This window comes from Pelodiscus sinensis, chromosome 3, assembly GCF_049634645.1.
Source record: "Pelodiscus sinensis isolate JC-2024 chromosome 3, ASM4963464v1, whole genome shotgun sequence".
NCBI lineage: Eukaryota > Metazoa > Chordata > Testudines > Trionychidae > Pelodiscus > Pelodiscus sinensis.
In genome coordinates, this window is record NC_134713.1 from 33,043,865 (window position 1) to 33,067,026 (window position 23,162).

Below are 23,162 nucleotides of genomic sequence, written 5' to 3' on the forward strand. Positions count from 1 at the left end.
TGTTCTAAACTGTCCTACAGTCCATTACTTTGCAGTCTGCCACATCCCGTATTTTTTTAGTTTTGAACTGGAGTTTTAAAAGCTTACATTACAATGAACTTACAACAGTCTGGAATGTGGCTCTGTCCTGTAATTTAGCTTTACGATTTACTCATTTTCCCAGAGTTTATTTCTCCAGAATATATTTTGGATTGGCATTCTCAGCCCTGCAAAAACACACGGGGCTAAGGGGAAGGAATACAAATGCTTCACTGGAGCCAGACTCGGGCTGTGGCAATTGCTGTCAATATCCTGAAGTTGACACGACAGGGGGGAGGTGTTCTGCAGTGCTGTAGATCCTAGGAATACCTTATCTTGAGAGTAAAGGTCTTTTCACGCACACACTCATCCATCAGCACGATAGTTTCTTCTTTCAGTGAGATGTATCTTCAGGTAGCCGACTGTCTCGTATAAAAAATACCTTTTTAAAGATTATCAGTAGTTTTGCGGTAGCTTTGGATATGGGGGCGGAGGAGAGTATTTTCATTTTAAAAAATCTAGCAAATGAAATAAGGTAAAATGTAACAACGGTAGCATTGTTCAGTTAAAGGCAGGGGAAGCAGAACAACGGTTTAAATGGGAGTGATTCATTTTTTTCACGACATTATGACAGCGAATTAAAAATACAGCACTCCTCCGACTAGGAAGGCAGAAATCCTCGGAAACACCCGGACAGGCACAAATGACCCTCTGCGTCTAGCTATGAAACTGCTTTGATTGTCATGTCTAGTTCCCACGTCCCAAATTTCATTCTTATCTCTCGTGATATGAATGTGCTGCCCTATAACAATAATAATCCCAGGGGGTTTCCAGCGCTCTGTGTCATGGCAGTGTCTATGATAATCTTAGGGTATTATCTTTTTATTCTAGGGTGAGCACGCTCCCCCTCCCTTAGAGAATTTTTCCTCGCTCGCACACGCGGGAGCCAGGCGATAGGGGAAACTCAATCTTGTTCTCGTGCAGCCCGGAAAATACAAGCTACCATTTTTTAGCAGACTGTTAAGAGCAGATTCCTCCTCTTCTTTGCTCCACAGAACATCCGATGCGGTGTCCAATCAGCTGGAAAAGCTGCACAGACGTCATTAGCTCTGTGTGTGTGTGTCTGTGTGTCTGCTGCGCACAGCCAGCTGCAGCTGCTTTGCTGAGTGGAACCTCCATTAGAGCAGCTCTATTGATTTCTGATTCACACTGCAGCACCGGGGGCAGCGTGCAGAAAAGAGCACGTCTCAGGAACTGGAATCCACTGAAGGCATCTCTGTCTCGGTGTGTGTATCAATATAATATGCATAGAGCTGAAGCCCCAGCTTTACCAGCGCAGTGTTTGCTTATGAGGAGTCTCACCCACACAATAGAGAAGGAATATGAAGAGCAAGCTGAAACTTGCTTCATAAAACATCAAAGCTGGCCAAATGTAAAATATCATGCGTGTATTCATGCTGGAAAAAAATCGGATCGTCCCAGAACAATGTCTTTATACTGAGCTGAACGGCGATATTCTAACTGTGCAGTTCAATTGTTCTTTGTGTGTCCGCGTAATTAGCTGCATAGGGGCGTTTTCCGGGAAGTGTTGCTCGGGCGGGATTTTTCCTAAATGTATTTTATACAGGGTTGCAGAGCGATGCCTTTTCATCTGCTGCTAGACATGCTTTGTGATGCACACTGCACAAGATGCTATTGCAGGGGAAAATACAAAAATGATTCCTCCCTCCCCCAGGCTTCCTTCCAGGATACCCGACTGTGCCTAGCTGAAGCAAAAAGTGGGTTTTCCTCCCCTCCGCGCGATCTCTTTTCTAGCTAATAGCTGGAAATAATTTATAGCCGCGTGTTAATAGGTTGTCTTGGGTTTTTCAGCATATTTGAGGAGAAATTCCCCGCGAAGACAGTGTGTCTTTTCAGTATAACTGTATGTCAGTCTGGCAGACTGTAACTGTGAGCAATATACAATTAAGAGGGGGAGGGGAAACCTAGCACCATTATATGTTGGGAAAGGGGGTTGGTAGAAGGGGAGATGGTAATACTTTTAAAAAATGAAAGGCAGTAAGCCATTATTAGCAAAAGCTATATTGAGCATGCTTGCCAGACAGGCAGCTCAGCCCAGCTCTAGTTCCGCCCAGACATGTGCCTTGCCATTTTCATTTTAATCAGGCTGCTCAGGATGGCTGCTGATTCATTTTGCGGGGTGGCCCCCTGGGAGCCAAGGTGGAAGCCTGAGGCGAACTGCTATTGCATCAATGCAGCACTCCACATCAGAGACTGGGTGGGGAGAAAGGTTCCAGCGGCGGCAGATCGAGCTGGGAATCTCAGCCTCGCTATTAATATACACACATCTCCTGTAAAACCCGAACAACTCTCCCCCCCCCCCATCATCTAATAAAACAAAATTAGCATAAAGGGGGAACATCTTTCCTGATTATTCCTTCCCACTGTGTCTCAGGGTTTGCTGGAGCTGGTCGGTTCTTTTCACAATCCCTGATTTTGTTGTTGTTGTTGTTTTGTTTTAAATCAACCACCAACGCTCTCCATTTCTCTGTTTACCTGGTAACGACTAGGGGGTGGGATACCTGATTTAACTGGAGACTTTGATTTGTGGGATTGACAACCTTATTATGCAGTGAGCTTATTATTGATATGATTCTGCTCTCGGTTGCCATGACCACCTTGTGAGAGACATTCAATTTTCTCTCTTCCATCATCATTATCTATGAGGCCATCTGTTGTGGAAAATGAATTCAGCCTCATTTGCATGACTGATAAGCAAATTTTTTTTTATCTATTTAACAGAAGGTCATATGCCGGGGATTTGGAGCTGGTGAAAAAAAGTGGAGGGGGGAGGAAGAGAGAGGAAGCATATCGAGAGGATGAGTGGGAGTGCGTGCATTAGAGGATGTATGTGGAAGTAAAACAGATCCCTCAGGCCTGCTAGCCTATCGTGCTGCATTTGTCATTCCTGCCAGGGCGACATTTTTCCCCCTAAGCTTCTGCACACTAAGGAGAGTGAGAGAGCTTTTTCCCTGCAGTCTTCTTGAAGCCCCCTTGATTTTTACTCAGTGTTGGTGGGTGTATTTAATTTTTTTTAATCCCTGGAACATGGGGTATCTTTTCAGTGTTCAATGAAGAAAAAAGCAGCCTTTTCTGGTTCTCTGTGGTATGCTTCTTACTCCTCATGGTTTCCAAGTTGTCGTGAGCCAGGGCTATTTCTTAACCATTCTGAAATGTCGGTATTGTCGTTAGTTTGTAATACTTATTGGGGTAGGTTGAGGGCTGTGTTTTATTCAAGCAGCGGATTCTAGGAGGATGACTATTGTTTTTTGCAGTTATTCACTAGTTTATACTTATATGTGCATTGTTTGCTTTTTTCAAGTTCTTGCAGTGTTGCTGTGCAGCTGAGATTTTATAGACTGGACTATAGATTAGAAATTAATATAATAAAGTCAGATTTCAGTGCATAAAAATGTTTATGCATCAAGCATGTTGTTTATATAAACTTGCGGCATGTTGTACAGTACTTTTGATATGAAGATCCTCAGAGACAACTTCTGGAATCCATAAAATACCTGAGCATTACAAATATCAAATAAATTGAAACGAAAAATGCTTAAAGTACTATGGGTTTTGTACACAAAATATGACTTGTAGGCACAGTGACAGGAAAGTAATGGATTTATACTTTTTAAAGTAACTTTCACATAAAAGTTGAATTTTAAAGATAACTTTCTTAAATATTTCAAATCTGATAGTTTGACATGGTATATTATTCCTAACATAGAATCAGCTTTGCAAATAATGTTGACTTATTTAATATAGCATGTTTAAATCTTCATCCTCCCCCCCCCCCCCCCCACCTACTTCAGTTTAAAGATAGTTCAGATAAGTACAGCTTGAAGAAAACACTGTACAATCTGGAGCTACAGTCTGTGTAAACTTAGTGAAATTTATAAATACAACAAACATGGAAAAAGTAGCTGAAAATTGTGAAAAGGAATCAGAAGTAATTAAAACTTACTTGTTAAGCAGCTTGTCTTCCTGTACTTGTATTTGTGGCTAGATAAGATTAAACTCATGGAACAAAAGAGAGACATTTTTCTCTATAATTAACACTGTACACAACTTCATGCAGACAAACTACAAACCAGAGTTTTTTAGTTTTGTTTTTAAAGTTTATTGACATAGAAGTATTAAGGGTTTGTCAGCTTAATATTTTAAAAGTAGAAATGTTTCATATGTCTGACGGTATCGTTGCTTTAAAAGGCAGAAAGTGAATTATGAAGTATCCCCTTTTGCTAATAAAGATAATTGCATTTTGGTTATTTGCTATTTGTAAAGGAGTTTATTTCTAATTTTCATACTCCTTGTAACACTGAATGATCCTGGGTGCTGAATATCAGAAGAAAAGAAGTTTCACTTATTCAGGTCAGATACAATATGGCAGGTCCCTGGCATGGCCACAGAAAAGGAAGTTCCACTTAATTAATTAATTAAAAGTATTCACATATTTGTTATAAGAACCAGTTTCCCATAAATCCAGTTGTAGATTATCATCATAACATGTGACTGCTAATACTTTTAAGGTACTGTTCCCTTTCACAAAAGTGTACCCTGTCCACAGATTCTTTAAAGAAATATATGTATATTTTTATCAGCCTTATTTATCATGCATATGAGATTTTGTGGAGGAAGTTGTATTATAAATTAATTTCACACTCATAAAGTTGAGCACAATATAACCTTGATAGTTTGAGTGGATTGTTTGAAATAAGTTTCCTTATTGAACTTCCACTGAAAGTGACAGAAAAGTAATGCGATACTGTGCATTAGACGACTGTCTTGTAGCATGCACAGGGTGATGTCTTTTTGTTTGTTTTTTCCCTCTTGGATTGTTAGACTCTTCCAAAGGCTTGGAAAGAGAAATGGCTAAACTTGTGAAAAAGCCTGAGAGATAGCACAGCTGGTTCCCTCTCTCTGACCCCAAAAAGTTAATTACCAAGCTTGGTTGGATTCCTCCTTGCCACCCTGACATTTGACTACTGCTAATTCACTGATTAATCTCATTAATGTGATTATAGTAGGATTTGGAGTTGGCTGCCATTGTTCTGCAGACAGAGCTATTCAGCCGGAGCACTTGCCACCTCATTCAGTTTTGCTGTGATTTTTCAAAGGCTGGTTGAGTGAGCTATTGTGAAAGAGGTTTCTCTTCCTTTCCCTTTCAGCACCAGGAGCTGTCCGCTGCTGATAGCAATTACATTCAGCACTAACTGACTTCCTACTAGTTTACTGGCAATGTGAAAATGACTTACTTTCATCACTTTAATGATTCTGCTCATTGAGGTAAAAGCAAGAGAAGCTTTTATGCTTTATAATTAGTCTATACGAAGATAATTGGGATAAAAATATAAAATCTATGCTGTTTCTTTCTTTCTTTCAGTTTTAAAAGCCGTCCTTCCGTGCATTTTGTTTAGTTTATGAAATCAACATAATAGTGGAGTTTAAATAGTATTCCCTTGCATCCAATACAAGTTTACTATCAGAATATAATGGCATTACAGGTGTTATTATAGTCAATCACGCCTTTTCAAAGTATTCCATAATGAGTTAAAGCCACTAGGTTTTTTTCCTTTTAACGTGAATAAACATATTGTACCAAGCTTAATTCCTCAACATTATGACTGTCCCTCACTGGCACCAGTAAGGATGGGAGCTTCTCTGCGTTTGCATTGCAAACCTCAGTTTTCAGAAGTTTGACATTGCTAAACATTCAGGTTGACTGACACTTGGTCTAACATCTCCTGTTGGTGACCATATAATATAGTTGGTGACTTGCCTGTTTTCGGTTGCAATAAAAATAATATAATTTCTGGTTTGAGGTTTCTAAATCAGACTAGGCATGACTTGTTTAAAGATATTTTGCATAGATTTAGTTCATGATATGCGGCTATACTGTTTGGTATTTTACTTTGTATTATGTAAAAGTTATGTTTTCATTTAATAACAAGCTACTGCTCATGCGCAGTAACGTCTTTTGTCACTTTTTTTTTCATTCGCATCCTTTTGTGAACATGACCCTGTATTTAAAATTGAAGCCATACATTAAACTATGTGGTGTCAAGGATTTATCATGACCTATCTGAAAACCATTAAAATAAAAATACTGTATACATTTACATTACGAATGCCTCGCTGAAAAGCAGTTAATCTCTTAATTAATGCAGGTAAAATAGCCAAGTGCATAGTTACACAATAGATTCCAATGACTCCTATACAGTCCATTGGAAGACTAATGCCTATTTTCAAAATTCTCCAAATACGTTGTCACATAACCTCCTTTAGCCTTTTGTGGGGTTACTGTAAACCTGACTTTCACATAGTTGTTAACAGACTACGTCAAGGAAACTAGCTCTTGAAAAAGAATATTTTTTTCCTGTCATCTGCCTCACCTTCTCCCCTTTCAGGAGTACTTTATCCGTAATTGTTTAATGAAGAACACCGGGTGGGGTGGGTTGCATAGGAAGAGTTTCTTACGGGTCAGTCTGATTAAGGCTGCTGGGGCTTTGTTTTGTTTTGATAAATGCATAACTCCGACTCCTCTGAATCCAGCCTGACAGTGGAAGTTTGCCTTGTGCATGAGTTATGCCCCTGATGTTTGTCTAGCATAAGAAACTACCCCCAGTGAGAAAGTAAATGAAATGGTAGGTTTTCCAGTATAGGTCAGCTGAAAATAGTTGATTTAACGTAGCCTTCAAAAAGAATGCAGTGTTCTCTCATTAACACTGCTTAAGCATCTCCATCTTTTCTCTCCCCCCCCTCACCCGGGGGGCACAGGCTGCGGGAGGGGGAGCCATCCCAGACCATTAACACCGTACCCTCACGTCTTAAGGAGGATAATTAGGCCAATGAATCACCAGTCTCCCAGGTTATTTTCCACGCTAGTCTTTTGTGTGTGTGTGTGTGTGCGTGCGCGCAAGTGCTTCTAATTTATGCAGTTACAGTCTGCCTCCATCTTGCTCCCATGGCGGCCAATGGGGTGGGTTTGGTATTGTCTTTCATGGCAGCAGGACCGGGCTCTTTCTTTGCGCCAACTCTAAATCTGAACAAGAATGTGAGATTATTGCCAGATGCAAACATTTTGCAGCCATTCCGCAGTTTGTAAACCCCTGTCTGGAGTTATGTGCCTCAGAACATGTGGATAATTAATGTGGCATATGAAAGGACAATTCCTCCCCCCTCCCAGGAAGAGAAAGTTACCAGACCTGGCCTCAGATAAGACAGGCTCTTTCTGGTGACCACACGTTTGCAGGTGTTTTTAAATTTGCACTGTTATTTTAATAGTGGCCTAGTTTTGGTGGGCGAAAAAAACCCAGACACTCTTTTGCAGCTGTATAAAGCAGCTGACAAGGTAGCTCGCACTCGCTTTCCGCCATAGAGGTCAGGAGAGGCTTCTCTCCTTGAGATACTGTGTCTGCTGCCTCCCTACTTTGTGGAACAGCTTTCACCGTCTCGGCGTCTGCCCCTGCATGTCACGCACCTGCCTTGCTCGAGCTTTCCGAATGTTTTCCCTGTGGGTGCTCCCAGAGTGTTGCCCGTTCTAGGCACCGGCGTCACGAAGAGCCCTGGGAGTACAGGTAGATGTAATCAGAGATGACAGAGACGAATTACAGAAAATACAGTCTGTGTGTGTAAGGTGGGGGAGGGAACACACGCTGCTTTATGGGGAAACACTCTTCCCCCTTTCTGCTTTATGGGGAAACACTCCATCTCTGCCCCCCACAGACACACACCAATTAATCCAGCCGAGGATTTTGCTTTTGCTAAAACCGTTCCTCATTTATTTGCTGCTCTCTTTGACCCCTTTGACAAGGGAGAAGGTTTTAGACAAGTATTGTCGTCCCTGCGGCGGTGGGGCTGGCGCAAGATGCTTAGGGCTACTACACACAGACAGGCTTTTCCTTCCCTTCAGACTGCGGTGTGATTTCTGGCAATGCTAGCCGGGAAGGGAATTGTAACCTCTGTAGCAACCAACATGTCTGGTTTCCACACCTCCGCCAGCAGACTCTGGCTTTAGCGGGATTACCTCGGGGGAGGGAGGGAGGGAGGTGTTTTTTGCGATTTGCTACGTTAGTGTTCAGTCTCTGCTGCCGAAACAGTGGTCAGCCCGATCCCCCACTGCAAGCCTGCAGTGGTTTTTCAGCAGTGGTGCTGCTTGCAGAGAAGAGAGCATCACGGTAGGCAGCACACTAACAGAGTGGAGGAACCCGGGGGATTGAACTGAATGCCATGGCAATAAAGAGGGCAACTAAACCAACGTGCGCCTGTTCATACAAAAATAGCTGCTTTGCAGAAATTGATTTTGAAGGAGGGCTTTTGCCTGGGTAGCTGCTGGCAATTTTTACTGAGGTGCTCTTCTTCTCTATATATTGTGTGAAGGGCAGGGTGCAGCAGGGAAGCCTAGGCTCCCAGCTGCTAGACTGGCAGCCAAGCCCCTTCGAGTATTTCAAGTGGGCTGCAGTTTCCTTGCAGTGGTTTTGTTGTTAAATACATTTTGGGTTAACTTTGTGTACAGAGCGCTGCAGTTCTAGCTGGCTCGCAAGTTATCACCCTGATACGAAAATGGCATACTTAGGAGACAGATTTAAACCGAGCCTTTATTCTCGTGATAACCTCATTCGAGAACCCTGCCCCATATTTCCAACGTTATACAGACGTATTATTAAATCAGACGCTCTGTAGTGAAGCTTATTACAGTGTTGGGGGAGGGGAAGAAGATTGAAAAGGACTTTGTCAGGATAGAGAGTGTATGGGGGAGGGAGGCGGTTGACTATCCCTCTGAGTAAAAACGACCCTCTCTCTGATAATACAGCTCCTATACTAGTCCTAAGCAGCCAATGATACAATATCAACCTGATTTTTCTTGCAATGTTTTTTGAAAGACCCACTCGCATGTAGTCTTTTGTGTATGTGATCTTGTTTATAACTGGTCTGTTTGTCAAATAAAAGTTTCCTTATCCAAGTTTATAGCCGTGGTAGAAGCTTGGTAATCTTTCCAGCTGGAAATAGTTTATTTCCTTTGTTTTAAAAGAGAGAATATGGTGCTAGCTGGTAAAATAAATGAGGCTTCAGAAATCTATTTGAGTTAACTCTATCCATACCGGACGGTTGTTTGAGAGGCAAGCACATTACAAATGAATATGTTATCATTAAAAAAAACCATTTAAAAGTGTACAGGCTTGCTGAATGTCCTAATTTTTTTTTACCCAAGCTCCATTTTACCATAAGATCAGCGCTAGACGTATTTTTAGAGGTATCACCTACTCCGTATCTGTTAACAGCCTGACTGGTATTTACTGTTCCCATCTATTACATTAAATACAGTACTGCACATGATACACATACTGCTCCAGAGATTTAGGGGCCTGTGGGTACAATGTAGGAAGCATTATAGTAGGCAACCCCAGTCTTGTCTGACTATTGCAAGCCTAATAAACAGGACAGTTAAAATATTGTTCCTAAGCCAAAACTACAGCTGAAAAATATTTTTCTCACCGGTGAAATCCCCCCTTTCTTTTCCGGTTAGGATTTGGGGAAATGGATATGTTTTGTATTGCTTAAAGGATGCAGACTGAGACAGGGTAAGTCAGCACAATATGCTACTGATGTTGTTCTGCTGCAGTAATGTGGTCTCTAAGGAAACTTGTGCTTGATGCATACTACACAGCCTAGGTTTTCTGTAGCCCATCGTCTGTCTGCTGCTTTTTAAATGGAGGTTACAGCTGATCCGTCAGCCACAGTGCTGCACGCATGCCCATCTTTTTGCATCGTTTAGTGGTGTCAATTTATTAATTTCTATCTTCTACTTCAGGCCCGTTGGTTTCCTGTCTAAAAGCATTATTACTTTTGTCCATGTGGCAAAATAATTAGCATACAGATGAGAAGTGATCCTGTCTCTGAGCCTCGGTAGCAGGAGAAGATGTGCAGTGAAAAGTTGATTGGATGAATGGAGAACAAATGGTGGGCGTTCAAAAGCATTAGAAGAGTTTTGTTGTCGTGGAGCAGGTTTGTCAATTTTCTGGGTGAATCTCTTAAGATGGAAGGAAGGGTGGCTGGCTGGTGCTGAAATGATTCTTGATAAACTATGGCCTAGTTTAAGGTGCAGAATTGGACTGCAATGCATAGATAATTCATTTGGACTACTTTGTTTTGCAATTCTTCAGCTTTCCCTTTGATATTCCCTCAAGGTAAATATGCCCTTTTCTCACTGTTATTGTTCTCAGGTCACTTTGCTGTTGTTCAGAAAGTGAAGGAAAGTTCAACTCTCTGGACAGTAACAAAAGAATAGCCAGTTTACTGTACTACTTTTGCTAAACTGCTCAACATATTTTCATATGCAGAGATCTGGAGATTATTTGAACTGCTCAGGGCAAGATACTACTCTCTCCCAAGTCAGTGGGGACTTTTGGCATTATTTCAATGGGAGAAGGACCAAGATTTTGGTGATTATTTTCTGAAATGTGAACTTACAAATGTCCATTATTAAAGGTTAGAACAATGTCTGTCCAGCAATATTAGTAAATGCTAATTCAATTAAAGCCCAAAAGTAATTATTTCTGACTGGCAGATATTTTCCTGGTTGGAATAAACTCCAATCTTATCAGCTAAAATCACTAATGATTTTAAAACCCCAAACTTAAGTTAATGATCTATTTATTACTGGGGGCGGGGGGAGAGGAGAGCATGATTTCTATATTGTTGAGAGAGGCTCTTTATTGAAGAGCATGCTGAAAACAAGACCACATAAATAAATAAAAACACAAAATTCTGTCAGACAATAACAGTGAACATGATTAGAATCCTAATTTTCTAATACACCATCCATTGACATGTATTTCTTACATAATTCTAATGCTGTATATACTGCAACATAAAGTATTTTAATGTTTGGCTGAATTTGATTCCTTCTCTGTATAGTCATTTAGGAATAGTTTTATCCCATTTTAATGGTTTTTAATCTGTTTAAAATGGAGCTGTTCATTTAACTGACCTAATTTTTTAACTGTTGTTAATGTTACATATAAATGACTATCTTTGAATTGTCTTTATGTAGGTTTCTGACTATAGCAAATCTGTTAAAGAATAAAGCTTTCATTTTAGAGGCTTGTATTTTTAAGGGTCATCTTTAACTATTTTGCTTTGGAGAATAATAGTGCATATTTTCACATTGGAATTTCATTCTTGTATAGTAATTTATTTTCATAAAATACCAAACAAGCAGAAGAAATCTTCACCATGCCAAAGCTCCAAACAAAAAATGTTGGAATAAACTATTATCTCTTAACAAGCTGCTTATAGTTACTTTTGATCATTTCATAGTGTTTGTTCAAGTTTTGAATGCAAAGCTTCAACTTGGTTGTTAAAGTGAAGACAAGTAGTTTGATGATTACATAAGTGTGTATGTAGTCGAATATATTTTAAACAAGCTTATATTAAATTGAATAATATTGTAAACTTTAGAAAAACAAAGTAAGATAAAACTATATACAATGAAATGGGGTCTTTAACTGGAAAAAACTCAGTTATCTCTATTGCTGTTTGTTAATTATGTTCATTTATAACTGACACAAAGAAATAACAATTATAACTGGCAGATCCAAAATTCAATACATTTTAAGCTAATATAAAAGTGTGAATTGATTTTTATGTTTAATTTACACCTTAAACTTTCTGGAGGTTGAAATATTAAATGATTTGCATTTCAACCTAGCAGCATGAACTGGCAACAAAAGGAGTATAGTTTGGTTTAGTATTTTCATCTGCAGTGGTTTCTTTGTCTTAGACTGTACTTCTCAGGTATATTCCATTCCTGCATTTATAAGAGGCCCAAATTGTATTATAATAGTTTTTAGCTCATTGGATGACTTTTTCCCCCCTTTAACTCTGCATTACTGCAGTTTTTATGAATTGTAGAATAGAGCTACTGTATATTCCTATACAAAGACAAATGAAAGAGAAACTCAGAATATATTGGTTTATTATTTCTCTGGATTCGTAGAAGAAACTAGTTTTTTTCCCCCCTTTACTTTTGGTTACATTTAATTTTAATGGTGAAGAGCTGAGCCTATAAAAAGGAACTATTTTAGTCAAATGCAAAAATATCAAAAATATTAAGATGTTGAAACTTTGCTACATGAATGATGGAAAAGTACTCTTCTGAATGCTTCACAGAAACAAAATGTTATTTTTGCTATACGTTAGGGGAGTGAAAATACAGAATTGTTATAGTCATAGTTCACATCCATCAGCATTTTCAGAATAAACTGCATATAATTTTTACGGTACACAATGTAAGCACTTTTAAAAATGAAACTTTCCTATTTAAAGATCTGTTTCTTGATGAGCTCTGAGTATTGTAAGTGTCTTACTGGTGATAGAATAATTTTTCAAATTTTTGTACCACTTAACATTATTGTGGAAATGTTGCATGTAATTTTAATTGATGTGAACTAGATTCATATTTGCATCACATAGGTCAACTCTGAATGCAGTTGTGAAGCTCTTCCTTGTATAATGCAAGAAAACTTCATGGTTATAAATTACTTGCTGACTCCTCCATCCTCCTCCTCCTCCCAGAGGTGATGAGGAGGCCTAATGCTACTAATAAATGTGGTTTAAATACCTCTAGAAGTGCAACTAGATTTTCATACAGTGAATCAGCATTCAGCCCATGTGGTTCACTGTTCTCTAAATAAAGCATACCTTAGGTCAATATGTCATGAAAAAAGCAAATATATGTAGTGTGCTGAAAGAGATTTTTCCCTATAGAATTTCTAGAACATCTTGAAGAGAGCCATCATGGCTCTCCCACTCAGAGTGAGAACAACAAATTTTAATGACAAAGAACTTGAGGGGGGTATTAAATGGGTTCAGACAGTGGGCCAAAAAAGCCATAAGCACTGATATAAGTTTGGATTTTAAATCTGATCTGATCTCAGATACTAGCTCACTACATTTACACTGAAGCTGAAAACACAGAACACAATCACCACCTAACAATCCTAGCCAACCTGGATGTGGAAGTAATCAAGGCTGCAGGGCACCCCATAGAGAGCCATCAAATCAAGTCTGTTATGGAGCTGCCTGGTAGATTGTGAACATTCAAAAATCAATGTTGCATCTGCCAGCAGACCCTTTGGTTCACTGAAACGCCCACCTGCCTAATGCATCTGGGCAATTGGTTTCAGAAACCAGTTTCCTTCAGGATAAATTTAATGCATCTGGAGGGTCAGGCATAAGGAAATTGATTACAGCTCTGCATCAGATAAACTCATAAACATCTGTAAGATCACAGATTTTCAGCCAGTCCTGCATTGGGGCTGCTATTTTGTGAACCATTTGAAGCCTACATTTCTCATACTTCATGCCAGCATGGCATTTTTTAATTAGGAAGTTGATTAAAAAGGGCATGCTGTATATGGATGGATGTTCATCTAGCTAGCAACCTGCAGCCCTTTCAGAGTCTGGGTCTGTGGAAAGTGTTGCTCATCACTCATTACAGTGGTAGTGTAAGGTTGTGGATTTTTAAAAATCAACTTGCTTGGTAGGTTCTGATAAGGCTGATCTTTAGTTTCCACTCAATTAGATCGAAAGAGACACTCATTGACAACAATGAATTTTGGATCAGGCCCTTGATATAGATTATATGGTAAGATTTTGGGCCCAATAATCTGAGCTATTATACCAATGATGAATTTAGCCCTTTATATTTTAGACCTGGCAATATACTATAGCCTCCTGTGTGTTGTAGCTAATTTAGGCTTTTTAAGGGCAGAATGTATAAGCAAATACCAAAATAGTCATAGTAATTCAGATGATCCTTCAGACTGATCAATAAATGGTTTATGTTTTCATTGGTCTCTGTTACAGGAATAGTTTATACAAACTATCACACATTTGATAAAGATTTGAAGAATGGGTACATTTACTTGAAAGAGAGCCAGTTTTCATACGGTCTGTGAGAGACTTGCTTTATTTTTCCAAGGGAAAATTTTCCCCTCTTCTCCCATTCTCTCTGGCCAAGACAGGAGAATATTACCAAGGGAATAAAATTTTATGCCTAATTTTAGTGTTCTTCTGACTAATGTGGTGTGAATAAGTGCCATGTTACAGCATTTAACCCTGTCCATCTTTGTCACTCCATGAACATTTGTTCAGTTAAAAAAAAAAAGACCAAAAAAAAAACCCCACAATGAAATAAAAAAAGACATTTCAGATTTGTTATTTGGATAAACTGTGGAAATCTCTCTCAGAGCAAATGCTTTGGGATTCCTTTGTGCTGCAGCAGAGACTCATGCTTAAGGATCAGGGAATACCTTTTAAAGGGTTTCCCCTGCCCTCTTGTGCTGCTAACTGCCATTGGCTCATCTCCTTAATACTACCTCCTTCCCCAGAATGATTAGCTAAATCAAATGCTTAATTTTCTGATTTTAAGAATAGCTTATGCCAGTCCAGCTATTAAATAAAATGAGGAGACTTGTTCTAGGGAGATGTTTCAAGGATGCTGAATTATTCCTCCATTGTGTCAAGGAGTAAGAGGCACAGGTTTGGATGTTTACAGCCTTGCAGTGTACCGCTTCACAACACTGATGCCAGGGAATAAGTACAGCTATACAGAGTGATCATTAGATGAAACTGCTTGGGGAGGGAACTTGTGTAGATCTTATAAGAATTGCTTCTAAGTAAAATATTTTCAAATATGTATGGATGAGTAAAAGGCAAGGTATGTTTGAGTATTTTTAGAAGTTCTTGATCAGTTTGTGAAAGCTATTGGGTATTATGGTATGCAGTAATATTTTTGTTATGCCTTGGTTACATTATATGCTGATAGAAGACTTTTTGACTATGTAAGTACAGACAGAAAGGACTGGCTCATCCATACTCATTTATGACCTTTGTGTGTGACGTAAGCAGCATTGCCACAGTGTAGTCTAGTAGGCCAACGAAATCTGTGCTGTTCATTTGAAAGTTTAAAAAAAAAAAATTAAGAGTAGAAGCTTTCATGTGTATCAGAGCATTTCTATTAACATTGATTAAAAACCAACCCAATTTACTTGATGATTTCAGAATCTAAAGACTAAAAGAATTGAAAAGGAATTTGGATACCACTGTAGCGCTATTCTGTCCAAGTCTGCCAGTGACTAAAACTGACGTAGTGTTTCAATTAGTACTTAAACATACATGTAATAGTTATTTGCCTGTTTGAATATAGAAAAGATTGGTAGTAACTGATTCAAGAAGAGTTTGCCATCCATAACCTTAGAATAAGGAAACACTTCTTTCTGCATAGCCATATTTACAGAATTAAGATTCCAATTCAACTTCTATTAAAATCAATAGCATGAACAAAAGAACAATCCTTCACTGAAACTGATTACATCAAAATGTGTAAATAGAATTAAATTTCTGAAACATGATTACTTGTGATTTATCAGTTGCATTACGCATTAAGTGCCTTCACCAGTTTGTCAGTTTATCCAAAAATATGAAAAGTAATTTTGAATTTGAAGTTTTATTACTGAATACAGTTTTTCTGATAAACCATTATAATGGTTTTAGCAAGTTTAAAAACAATCTTTCCCCATGAGATCTCAAAACCCATAATGCTAGCCAAGAAATTTTCTCCTGTCCTCTCCAGAGGCATGGCGTTGCACCTGTTTACGAACAGACTGAACCACTAATGATCAAAACAGTGGTATATTGAAAGGGTTAGTGTATTTGCATCAATACATTGGTTTTTAATACCAGCAGTTAACTTTTTGTCTTTATTAAAAAGTGATGCTGTTGAATACTTCATGACAATTTCCTGATCATGGTTAAGACCTTCTCTGGCTAACTCATTCACCAGTACTACCCATCTTTTTCCTCACAGGGACTCAGTGCTTTAAAATTCTGTGCAAAAGTTCCATTCACATAATTGGAGCATCAACATGCAAATCAAGAGCGTTGGCTTGTTCTAAGTAAATAAACAGTCACATGTTCTGCATGTGCATCAGATATGTTTATAATAATACATTCCTTGTGGCAGATTTGAGAGGTATCTCCATGGTTATTTCACAGAATGCATATATGACATAATATTAATAATCACCAGATATCTGTTGGATATGTAGAAATAATTCTTACTGGTTCAGAGAATTAGACAGCTATTCATAGACAGTAAAAAGACTATCCTCCATAACAGACTAAGGCCCTGATTCTGAAAACATTTATGCATGTGAGTAGTCCCATTGAACTTAATAGGCTTACAAGCCTATAGTTAAGCATGTCTGTAAGCATTTGCAGGATTGGGACCTAAGTGCTTAAGCCAGAGACATTGCTACACCTCATACCATCTCCAAGTCACTTGTGGGTTCCACAAAAATGAATTTCAAGTAGCTTAGGCTTGGATTAGACAGGTGCCAATGGTATCAGTGACTTCAAATTCTTCAGTTATTATTTACTCTATTTTTTGCTCTTGGGTTTTGAATAATCCTCCTTCAGCAGAGAACAAAGGAGTTGGGTCAGTGGGGTCTTTGATATAATTTATACTGTTGAAGACTACTTTTCTAGAGTGACAACCAGGAACTTAATGGCTTGAATATGACGACTATGGACTTTACTTGAGATTTAGATGCTTGCAAGATTTGGTTTGTCCCCGCTCTTCACTCTATAATAGAGATAGAAATAGTGTTAGATGCATCAGACTGCTTTAACATAGCTTGCACATATCAGCAAGCAAGCCTGTTTTCTGAGGTGCTTTTCCATTACAAATGTTTTTGCAAATGGGCCCTAAGCATAGTTATTTGCTTCGATCCTGGTTTTCTTCCTTTCCTCCCTTTTTTATTAGACCCCAGTAACATACTCTTATTTCAGCATGTCCTATCTGATGCAGAACCCAGGATATTTTCTGGAAATTGATGGTGGCATTGGAAGCGATCTGCAAGTGCTGCTACCAATAGAATTTCTAATGCATGCTGCTAGCTATTTTTGTTCTTTTAACCGTTTCTTCAGCCAGCAAGGAAAGGAGTTATGGACAGGCTGCAGTTGGCAGTATTAAATAGCGTGACTTGATTTCTCATATAGGTGACAAGCACTAACACTTTTCTTCTGAATGTATTTTCTGATTGGCAGTGCTACATGGCACTGGCCTTAGAAATAAAGTTGGAGCAGAGGTGTCAGCATAAGTCGTCTTACTATGGTTTGCCTGATGAACCAAGATAGCCTGGTGAGAAGAGTGACCATTCACTTCCTGCTTTATGATTTCTCCCATTTGATTAGCTTTCCTTGCATCTCAGGTCTCTTACAGCATACCTTGTGTGGTCATCTGCACTAGCGGAAAGTCGAGGTGGAATGTTACTAAACCAGGATGGCAACACCTTAAACCTATTTTGCTCTCCTGTAACTGGACTAGGTGCAGTACAACGAATAACAGGCTCTTAGTACCTCATTTTCTTTGTCTTTACAGACCCCGTGGCAGTCTGGAGCATGCAATGCTGCTGAAATCTAGATCACAAGTACTAGATAAAAACATAAATAATGTAATACTTTGTTTTTCTTGTTTCTATCATCTATAGCTCTCAAAGTTCTGGATGAATATGCTAAGACTCACAATATACCTTTGGGGTGGGTTTATATTGTTTTTAACCTTTTTAGGTGGGTGAACTACAACATAGTGAGGTTAATGGCCTTGTCCAAGAAAAGTAAGCCAATCACAGTTGGCAGAGAACCTAACTTTTATCTTAGTTTTTTTTTTTTACTTTGAAGTAATTTGATTATTAAAGAACGTTATGATAGAGGGAAATGGTACCTAATATGCCTAATAACAAGACAAAGCCAAACATTTGCTCTGGTGTAAGGATTTGAGAATATTATAAATACTGATGGAATCAATAGTGTTGTTGCCTAGACAACACAGGTAATTCAGTATTTTGGGGTGGGTAGCTCATTCAGCCATTATTTTGTTCAATGATATAGGCTTTGGGGTAGAGACTTTGGGGTATGTGTTTCTGAGTACAACTAGACTGAGAATTTCTATCAGAAAAGATAATCCAAATGCGCTCTGCATTTTGCATATCTTTTTTTATCGATACTTTTGTCAGAAGAGGCTTTTCTGAAATTTGGCCTGTCTTGACTGGGCCAAATTTTGGGAAAAAACCCTCTTTTGAAAGCCCCCTTCTTCCTTGTGGAATAAGGAATACAGGGATTTCCAAAAGAGCACATTTGCTCTTCTGCAAAAAAAAAAAAAAAAAAAAAAAAGCGAAAGAGCAAACACATTCCCTGGATGTGGCAGAGTTTTTTCAGGATACCTCCTGAAAATCCCCGCAGTCTAGCTGTACCCTTGTGTTAACACCTGTTCAGGGAGTTATTTCAATGAAACCAACACAAAAGACTTCCGCCAATCCCCCTCCCCTTCTCACCCTGCTCCCAACACATTTTTGGAATATCAGCTACCAAAGATTAATTTCATAAAGAGAATAAGCAGGACAATGCATATTTATTTACCACATGATAACAGTGCCAAATTTTGGCTTTGATGTGAGAGTAGCTTTTGATATTGCAGTGAAACAAAATCGATGTCTAGTGTTCCATGACAATGTAGATATGGTATGGCTTTCTAGTAAAGAGGCAGTAGCACTTTTTCATGAATCAGCCTAGTCTTTGAATCCCATACTTCTACTCCTGGTTACAATGCTCAGGATGTGAAAAATTGTCTCTGGGGAGTGATATTTAAGCCCTAGTGTAGACACTATGATTTCAATGAAAGACTTCTTCCATTGATGTAGCCATCATCTCATGAGGGCGTTGAATTATTACCATGATGGAAACCCCTTCCATCATTGTAGTAAATATGAACACTACACAGGTACCGGGTGTAACTGCAGTGCTGCAACCATGCTGCTGAAACGATTATAGTATAGATATAAGCTGGGAGCTCTCATAGCAAGCAGTAAAGTTGTACGGGATTTAAGAGATACAAATTAGTCACTATTTTGCCTTTTGTGTTTATGCAACAATGATGATTTTGCAGTCAGGGCATCTTATGTCATTACACTGACATATTTGCAATGATACTATTATCAATTTGAGTATCTGCATGGGCTTAGCTCTATACAAACAGAAGGCTACTGCTTCAAGGTGCAAAGGGACCCACCCATTTTGATACCGATGCACAAACATAGTCCCATTGTAATGAGAGAAGTTCAGTGGAGATGTAAGGTCAGCATGGGCAGATTACTTTGTAGGATCTGACTTGCATTAGATAGACAACACAGTGCAGACATATCAGGCACTGGAAGGATATTCCAGTGATATTCAAAATTCACAATGGTGCAGATATCACCTTTTTAAAAGTGTAACATACTTGAACTTGCAGAACTCTAAGTAAAAAATAATTTAATGAGGAATTGATGTGAAGTTGGCATCATCACACAACCATTATGAATGTTTCAATAAATATTTCCTGTATCAGAATTTAGAATTAAAAAGTCAGGATTTCTGAACGTTCCCAGTAGAATTTCAAACACCACCTACTGTGGCTCTTTAACAAAGACAGGGAACCATGTTTAAATATGAATCATCCAATTGGACTGGTTTCCAGCATGGTGATGGGGACAAACTATGTTAGAAATGAGTTAAAACATACCTTGAGTCTTCATATGGAGATGTTGGACCTGTCTAAGATTTTTGGACAAAATATGTCAAAAACAAAACTGATCTTAAAGCAGGTTCCCTATCTCTATATAAGGCCTAGGAGATCTTCAGCTGGAATAAAGGGAGAAACTGACATAGTTCCACAGATTCAATTTGTCCTAACATAGTTTTTTTTTCTAATAGATCTTCAGAATAACCCTAAAGGAATAAAAATTCTTAGGTAAAACAAAGCTTGGGTCCACCTAACTGAATTATACTATTTTTTTACTATACCCTTTTTCTTTATGCCTAAAAATTATCTGGAGAGGGACGTTTAATCTTTCCTACCATATCTAACATCTGCTGCTCTGAAATATATTGTAGGACCCAATCCTGCATTGTCAGGGGCATATTCTGGTTGGCTTAATTGGTCTCTTAAACTCCTTTCAAAGAATCAAAGAAGTTGAAGTATGAGGAAGCAGTATGAAAAGGAATGTAGAATAAAGAGGGGGATGGGACAAAATGAGTAAAAAAAAAATCTCTCTTGTTTATTTGTATTAAGGAGAATGCACACTTGTTATAATTCAGCATATAAAGTTGCAGGTGAAGCTGGTTAATTCCTGTCTCTCACTATCACACCATCATGCTACTTTTCTTTGTATTATTATGGGTTAATGCTGATAATTCACAGAACCAAGTTGTAGGGACTATAAAAAGCTGCTTAATCCAAAAATAAAATGTAAACAGTATGGTGCTGCTTGATTTGCTGCATGATGTGTACAGGTAGATTCATTGCCCTGTAGAGGGACACAGTACTTGACTTAGACACAGCTAGGGAAGATGAAGGGCCAAATTCTTCTCTCAACAGTGTCAATGGAAACCCAGAGTGTCCCCACTGATATAAATGGGGTTTCTCTGAATGTACACTGGTGTTACTGAGAAACGAATATCATTCTAAGTGTGGTTTATCAGCTTTTGAAGAACTATATTGTACTCTGGCAGAAGTCTGGGCATGAAAGTAGAATAGGGATATGATATTATATCTGAAGACCAAATAAATGAAAATAAGAAGTTTGGGATTTTATGTAAGAGATTTTATGTTTTTGAAACTAAACTCAGAACCTCCTTAAAGGCAAAGCCTTTTTCACACAATCCCAAAAGCCGCTCTTCAAACAACTTTCCATTTTTTAAATTCTCTTACATTAAACTTGATTTAACAGTTTATTGACTTTCTTTGCACACTTACGGTTTGTAAAATTATTTTTCACCTAATCCTCAAAGGCATCTCTCTCACCTTCAGAGTCAAAATGAAATAGTTCTAGGCAACGTTGGGAAGAAATAAGTTCACATGGGCCAGTGAGAGGTCGGCTCAGTGGAAAAATCCCCTCTCCTGTCAATACTCTTAGGCTACATGCTCATTGACAGAAAAGGAAGTGGTACTAGCTATCTTAATATAAACACACAGTGAAAACAACCCATTTAAAGGTACATTAAAAACTTGTGGCACCAAGTCTCTAAGTCCAGATCAGCTGAATTAGGGTGATGGGATTCAGACTATGCAGCTAAAATTTACCCAAGCCAGCTGATCTGAGCAAGACACAGCCATGTTATGGATCCTTTCTTGAATAGATATAGACTTAGTTTTACCACAAGGCCAACCACAGGAAGGGGGTATTGCATTGTGCTTGCGTAGTTACCTCTTGGTAAATACTAAAGTGCCTTGTCTTCATGTAGGATTTTAAAATAAGATTGCTGTCATGCATTAGTTATCTTGCTGGTTAAACAAACCTATCAAAACCCCATTAACCCACCCACCTTTTTGTCAAAGACAAAGCCTGATCTGTATTAAACCAACCATCTCCAATCATCTCTCATCCCAGTTTTATCTTGGGGTAACTTAGCTGAAATCAGTGGCATTAATTATGATTCACACCAATGCCTATGAGAGGATAAGCAGACCCATCGTCCATAATGTCTGTTACAGTTGTTTTAAGTGCTGGTAGGTGAGACATCAGCACTTATCATATGTTTTGTACGCAATTGGGCAGGTATATCTGTGATTGGAATTACTGAACATGAGCTCTTCCAAAACCAGCTCAACTGTCCATTATGTTGCATGTTTTATATTCCTGGCCCTGTGTACTCTGTGGCACATCGGACTTGGTTTCTGTGGTACATGAATGTGAGACTCTATGGCAACCTGTGACTTCGGCAGTAAAATTAGTTGATTATAAAATAATTCCAGAGTATCTACCTAAATAATACCTTAATTGATTGAAATCAAAGTGGAGATATATGCCACTTGAACTTTATTGGCGGCAAAAAGCTACTATTATGCGCTCATGCTTGGGATAAAGTGAAAATGATGTTTGGGGTACAAAAAAACTAACAGATTTGAACACAGACAGGCAGGAGAAAACACCACTGGAAAGAAAATCTGGATATTTGATTATCCATATGGAAAAGTAAAAATAACATGAAATTAAAAAAAAACTTAATCAGGAACATTTCTGAAGGGGATCAGATGAGTTTAAAAAATAGAAAAGGAAAAATATAAGCAATGGTAAGGGGTGATCTTCTAGAAATGTGAGCATCATTAAAAACTGGGGCAATTTAGAGAAATAAAATTGTTACAAGGCTACAAATCAAATTTAAGCTCAGATTAATACAAAATATATACAGTTGAAACATCTTCACTCAAAATTTTAAGACAGGCTTGGCAGAATTAGATTTGTATTGTTTTATAAATTGAACAAATATTTTATTTTTTAGCTTCTAATCATTGCTGATTCTAAATTTTCATAATTATGGGAAATTATGACAAGGGCAAGATAACTACATAATGACAGTAGCTGAGATTTGAAAAGTTAAAGCTTTAACTATTGAAACACACTGTCAACTTTGCATGTCAAAATATACAAGGTAAATATCCTTAAATCATTTTTTTTCTCCAGTACCATTTTTCTTACTTTGCATATCTGCACATTTATTTATTGATAGAAATATTTTCGTCAGTTCATTTGCATGCTGTGAAATTGTTGCGTACCAACATTTACCAATAAAAACTGAAACCTGCCAAGTCAAGTTAAAAGTAATTACCAAGGTCCAAACCAGAAAAATCTAAAGCATTCACATAGTTAATTTTCAAATAAATTCCCTTCTCAAAGTTCATTTAAAGTCATTCCAGTATTCCCTCTAAGCTGCAGGGTAGCACAGCTTCTCAGACCCCTGAGCCTCTGACTGGGTGGGACTGATTAATCACCTAGGGTGCTGTGCTGCAGTGCAGCTTGGGGTACATCTAGACTACATGCCTCTGTCACCAGAGGCATGTAGATTACGCTACCAGGCATAGGAAAATGAAGCGACGATTTAAATAATTGCCGCTTCATTTAAATTTACATGGCTGCCGCGCTGAGCCGACAAACAGCTGATCAGCTGTTTGTCGGTTCAGCGCTGTGGTCTGGACGCGCGGG

The 23,162-nt window shown here is 38.5% G+C and overlaps 1 protein-coding gene across 9 annotated transcripts in view; it reads left to right on the top strand.

Annotated features, from left to right (window-relative positions):
- Window positions 1-2,860: 2,860 nt before the first annotated feature.
- Window positions 2,861-23,162, top strand: part of MYT1L (myelin transcription factor 1 like) — a 426,396-nt gene continuing 406,094 nt past the window's right edge. For 5 of the 9 annotated variants that reach the window (XM_075923547.1, XM_075923554.1, XM_075923553.1 and 2 more), the window contains exon 1: window positions 10,098-10,265. The gene's annotated coding sequence lies outside the window, so the exon portion shown is untranslated. The other 4 variants (XM_075923549.1, XM_075923552.1, XM_075923548.1 and 1 more) reach the window with 4 other exon arrangements.